We start from the raw sequence: 5133 nt of genomic DNA, 5'->3' as shown, positions 1-5133 counted from the left end.
TCCAATGAGAAAAGCACTTTATTTTTCCTTGATCTAATTCTCAGGATTGATAACACTTTCTCACTTAAATAATGAGCAATAGCTCAAGTCTTTCTTACTGCTACTGTTATTATTATCATTGCTGTTAAATAAATCTGTCCTGCTTGTTCTTGTGCAAGTTTTCACTGTATGTGAACACACCTACAAACACTCATGCAAGATGTGCACTGTGTTTTCCTGTAACATTTCTCACATTTCTCCTTTTAAAGACATTAAGCCTCGTTTGTAGAGCCACATCTATGGATAAATAATGCAGCAAATGTAAAAATAGGTAGGCAAAATCTGTTTAGCATTCATATGAACAAGTAGTGGGAGCTTTTCTGTTCCCTTTTAAATTTCTAATGAGTATAAGTTGCCCACAGGATATGAGCTGCATTCTTAATTTCATTCACTCTTATTCATGTATGCTCCCCTAAGAAAGATTGTAATTGAGGTCAGTTAAGAGCCATGATGTACTCCTGGAGTTGTATAAATCGTACACAGGTTTGGTTGTGTGATAATAGTTACTTTTTGCAACCTAATTTGTCTCTTCAGCCAGGCAAAGGATTTTTACAGTGAAGTTTTCACTGTAAAGTTTTACAGTGAAGTGGCCTTCCTCATGAACATAAGACCTTAGCTCATTAAAGGGTTCTGAGAGAATACTTTCTACCCCAACCAAAGCTTTTAACTACATGTTTGAAAATTTTGTCACAAAAAATCTTATCTAGTTAACTAGGTAAGTGACCTCATTTTCTCAAGTGTAGAGTGTGAAGGCTGAATCCAGTGTCAGCCTTACACTTTAAAACCCATTGACCTAAATCCTTTGTCACACTAAGGAGATTTGTAGTGCCCAGCATGGCTCAGCATGCAGAGGGGTGGATTTCTGCAGAGATGTTTGAGAAGTCAGTAGTGTTCAGTGTTTGCAGCTGCTGGATTGCTGCAGGGTATTGTGTGAGTGCTCATCCTGCACGTCTGTGCAAAGTGAGCTGACATCATTTGAATCATTAGTAGGGATAGCCTTGCCTGAATTGAAGGGAACAGGAAGTGTTCAAATGATAGTTACACATAACTCAGCTGCGGGCAGAGGTAATCCTTGGTAAATTCAGGAACTACACAGGCAATGGCCTGATAAACTCCTGGTTTTGCATCCTTATTACTTGCAGCACTGCTAACAGCTCAGAACTGTGCAGTAGCCAGCAGAAATCTGGTATTCATCATTCGTTAAAGCATCTAGTACCCACTGAGCAGTGGCCAACTGTGAAACATCTCAAATGCAAGAAAAGTTCCTTCCTACATACGCATTGATCTGAGATTTGATAAAAGCAGGAGTGTTTTTTCATTAACGTAGTTACAGGTTATCTAGGACCACAGTTTTTTGTTTTTGTTTTTTATGTTTTTTTTTAACATGGTAGGCTGACCTAATGGGTCATATTATCAGTGGGTGCAAATAAGCACGTTTGGGAACAACGTCAATGGTTTCAGCCCCAAAGACAAGTGTTGCCATTTCTCTGCCTGCTGAAGAACAAGTATCAGATGTTCCAGATACTTCCCTTTTCTCTAGATATGTGGCAGCTATGTGTCTGATAAAATCACTGCAAAGGCCTTGAGTCACTAGTAGAAAATAAACCTCTGCATGATGTGAAACATTTTTGCAGCTCTCACTTGAATGCCCCTCAGAGCTGAAGTTGTTGTCCCTGTCAGGTTCCTCAGAGACGTCTTGGAAGCTGAAACCAGAACACATGAGATCAAACCCTCAGTCTACTGAAGCAGGCTTTTTGTGCTAGGTCTCAGGCAAACTAGCAGAGGAAAAATGGGCTGTAGAGGCATTCAGAGGGCTCTTCACGAAAGTATCTGTATGGCTTGTTACATACTTGGTTATTCCTGGAAAAAAAAGGTCTCTACTGAGCAGGAAGACGTTTTGCCTCCCTGAGCCTTGGCTTTGAACTGTCCCCTCTCAGCAGCCCAGGCAATGGGACTGAGAGACTGCAAGGACTTGTCCCCTAAAGCATTCCCAAAAGAAGATTTTTTGCTCATTCTCCCAACATTTTTCCTTAAGAAAGCTCCAGCACAAATATACTCAGTTTCAGGAAATGGCACCTCACAAAATCTGATAATTTCCTAGAAACTCCAGGGGATAGGGATGGAGCATTTGAGGTTGCTGCTCCTCATAAGGAAACAAGCTGTGGTCTCCATATCTTCAGCAATTGCAAGTACCATGACTGAAACATGCTTGGGCTTTTCCATCTCCAAGTATTAAAGGCTCCCACAACCAGCCTCATCTTGTTTTCAGATGGTTCATTGTGTGGAACTGTGTTGTCCTTCTTGTCTAGGCAAAATATCTCTTTTTTACTATTGTGTGATAAATAAGCACTGCACTACAATTTTTCAGATGTTACCATCCACTGTTAATGTTCCTAGTATAAAAATCACTAACAAGGCTTGGTAATGTGTGACTTAGCCATGTTTTCCAAACATACCTCTTGACACATTTCTGATGTGGGGGGCTCTGGCTGTGTCTTCCACCAGAAGGGATACTTTCCACCTGTGTTTTAAAGACATAGCCAAACCTACGGAGGCAGCAATAAGAAGTACTCCAAAAAGCTCACACGAGCACTAAATGGAGCATGGTTTCTTTAACTGAAAAAGAAAAGATTGCTCCAGTCATGCCAGATGCTGAGCTGGTCAGCTGTCAGACCTGTTCTATCTCTGTTATGACTAAGAAAGGTTAATTGCTCAGACGCTCTCGGTGCACAACAGCAAACTGCCTCCACAACTGACAAATGGTCCTGAAAGCTGTCTGGCTGTGGGCCACTATGCTCCAAAACCTAGTGCAAAGGTTTTGACCTTAAAAATGCTACTGATGATACTCATTTCCATGCCACGCACTACTGGCTATCAGGGAAATGCTGCATAGCACGTTCTCTCTCATTAATGAGATGAAACCAGGTTCTGTTGCCCAGACAAACAAGATATTTGCCAATGGAAACTGGACCAAAAGGGAAAAAAGTACTAACAAGATAGAAATTAACACACTGGCTCAACACAAGCTTAATGATAAGGATCCTGAGGGGAAGTCAGTTGGGCCAGGTTCCATCTCTATTCAAGACTCCATGCAAACTGAAGAACATAAGCAGGGGACTACCTGATCCGTAATCAAAGAACACAAGAAGAACTTTCTTAAACTGTCTTTTCCTATGTCTCTTTTGAGGCTTTTTCTAAACCATTTTTTGTTTGGCCTCCCAGAGAATTCTTGGTGTGCCTTGAGGGTTCAAGGCAAGACTTCTTTCCTGGCATTTGTGTCCTTTCACCAACCATGGAACTCAGATGTGTACAGCAGTACCGGGCTGCACAGATCTGAGGTGAGAAACTGTTGTGCAAATCTGAAGAAAACTGAGACATAGAATTGAGGAGTAATTTGTTCATACCTATGGAAGTCCACATGCTTGTGGCTTGTAGTGTCAGCAGTGCACAGACCAGTGGATGGTGTCATTAGAAAAAGGGCACTCCAGTGCAAGAAGTCCATGGCATTGTGTCACTGGCAATAGCACGTCTCCATAGGACCAAGATGGAAGAGCAACTTTTCTCCTCTCTTCAGCAAAGCAACTGATTTTCATCACTGCAGTCATCCCAATGGGAGGCTGGATTTGCATGTGTGACTTCGAAGATTTCACTGAAGTGGCAAGTGACATTATTGGATGTACTTAGCAGCAATCGAAGTGATATGAACAGGAACACATCTCTGCAAAATTTAACTCTCTAGAAGTGTAAGGAGAGAATACTCACTCTGACGCTTTCCAGAAGCAGAACCATCTGTGTGATTTCTCCTGTTGCCACTGATCAGTTATTCCCAGAGGAGAATGAAAGATTGATCAACTGGCTTCTTTGAGAAGTAACTGACTATTTCTTCAGTCCCACCAGCAGACACCATTGTTTTTTTTTCCCAAAAGGAAACTTTTGCAAGCTGATGTCTGGTTGCAGCCTCTGCAACTGAAACAGAATTTAAGCTTGCTTCTTTGAGCATCATTTTCCTCTTTTCCTCCTCCATTTTTGGAGCTGATTGCTGTTAGAGGAACACCTGGCTCCACATTATAATTTCTTGTTGCCTCTTGTGTTTTCCAGAGAGCACCAGCAAGATACCAGTATCAACAGAAGGGACAAAAACTTCTTCACGTAAGTTCCATTAATAGAGTCTTCCTCTCTATTTCTCTTTGTTTCTTCCTGAACTGCTTCAGCAGCTGTGAGACTGCTTCTTCTTATCACCTGCATCAGTTCACCTGCATCCAGAGCCTAAGAGCCTGATTATGATCTTGTATGCTAGATCTGCTTCAGGGACTAAGAGATGAATGAGGAAGGGTTAAGCATACCTGTTAGTATCCTGGAGCTGTACTGAGGATTATAACATGGCCTGCAGTTGTCAGCCTGCAGGCAGCCCAAATGAAAGCGTATTTGAGCTGTTAGGACCTGTGTTTTAAAAAGCATTTTTTGCTCCTGTTCCTGTACATCCTAGCAGCTGCACATGAACTTGAGCATATGGATATACTGATGTTTCCAACAGAAAGAATGCTGCCTAAATTGCCCTGTTCTTCTGGACTCTAGGTGGACTGCCTGACAGCTCTTCAGGATCTGTGAAGGTAGACACCACCATAGTTTAACTGCTTTCAAAACTGCCTTTGGCACAACAGGAGCCTTCCCCAGGTGGTTTCTTTTCAAGCTGGTGGAATTCTGCTTTCAAGATCCCACTTGCAGTTATGTATTTCATACCTCTAGAGTCACTCCTGGAATGACTCCAATGAGAAGTCACTTTCATTATTTTAACGTTGGAGTTACTTCAAATATGGTCACAATTCTAACAGCTATCTCAACTGCTGAGTTTGACTGAGGGAGCTGTGGATAGGCGCATGTAAGCTGAGCATCCCAAGGATTTACAAGATACACATATCCTGCTTGGCAGAGAAGCTGGGGTCCTGCTAGCTTTTTGAAAAAGCTATGTCTGGCAGAGACAGGTTTTAGTGTGAGATGACAGTGTTTGTAGGCTAGATCAAGGAAAACAGTGTGATTGCCAGATTTTGCATTTCGCATGCCTGCAGCCTTCCCTTTGATGCATCTGCGTGTGTG

The sequence above is a fragment of the Meleagris gallopavo genome, chromosome Z (assembly GCF_000146605.3).
Source record: "Meleagris gallopavo isolate NT-WF06-2002-E0010 breed Aviagen turkey brand Nicholas breeding stock chromosome Z, Turkey_5.1, whole genome shotgun sequence".
NCBI lineage: Eukaryota > Metazoa > Chordata > Aves > Galliformes > Phasianidae > Meleagris > Meleagris gallopavo.
The sequence above is the reverse complement of the archived record's forward strand: the minus strand, read 5'-3'. Positions refer to the sequence as shown.